This window comes from Lycium ferocissimum, chromosome 8 (genome assembly GCF_029784015.1).
Source record: "Lycium ferocissimum isolate CSIRO_LF1 chromosome 8, AGI_CSIRO_Lferr_CH_V1, whole genome shotgun sequence".
In the NCBI taxonomy this organism is placed as follows: Eukaryota; Viridiplantae; Streptophyta; class Magnoliopsida; order Solanales; family Solanaceae; genus Lycium; species Lycium ferocissimum.
Window position 1 is genome coordinate 15,857,054 of NC_081349.1, and position 1,104 is coordinate 15,858,157.

A 1,104-nucleotide genomic window follows, 5' to 3' on the forward strand; every position below is an offset into this window, starting at 1 on the left:
TAATTAGCTGAGTATGGCAGCACCTAGCTAACACATCCTACGTCCAAGGGTGATCTTCTGTGATAGCATATTCCCAATAATTCCGAAATACATATATATAAGGCATTCTCATATGGTGGGCGGGGATATTAATGAGGGTTCTTAAGAGGTAAACATGAATAAAGGCCAAAGTGGTTCAACATCTACTATATATACATAAAAAAATAATTTAACCATATATAAAATGTTGTAATTTTCACTTTAGAAGGGATTAGGATGAACCACTAAAACCTACCTAAGCTCGCACGGACATTCTATTCGAGTGTAGCCTAGTAATCTTTCACAAAAAGTAGGAGTTAATTTACTCTAAGATCCTAAGGGGCGTTTGGTAGCTAGTTAGAGTTATGCATGTAGTATTACATGGATTAGCTATGAGGGGAATTTATGTACTACTTTATATAGGAATTAGTTATACAGAGTTTAGTTATTCTTGTACTAGTGAGCAGGTTCAGCTTAAGGATAATACAAAAAGTTCTTTAAATTTTTAACATAATTATTTTTATAATAATGAAATATTACAATTATAAATTTTAAATTTAATTATTTGAAACACCTTATTTTTTTTTTCCAATTCAAATAAATTAGATTAGGTGTATGTGTTTCTCCAAAGTAAAATTTTGTATTAATAAAATCTAGGTGAAGATAAATTTATTTTCTTTAAAAAGTATGTAAGGGTAAAAACAAACTTGAAGAAGAATTGATGTATAGTCAATTTTTCGTACTTTTAACATTTAAAGAAGAGTTGATGTATAGTCAATTTTTCGTACTTTTAACATTGTCTCCTTATTTAAAATCTTAGAAAAGCGAAAAAACTAAAAGATAAAAATGGAATAAAAAAGAAAATCAGATCTTCTATTTATTATCCTCCCTCCTCTTTTGTGTTATATCTCGTTGATCTTGCCACTGATCCTTTTTCATAGTTGAATATTAAAAATAACAAAAGACAGATTCTTGTGAAATATACACGAACTAAAAATTAATATTGAAAATGACCAACTGCAGATTCTCATGAAAATTAGAAATGTAGAGCTAATCCAACATAAAATTAAATCATTTAGCAAAGTC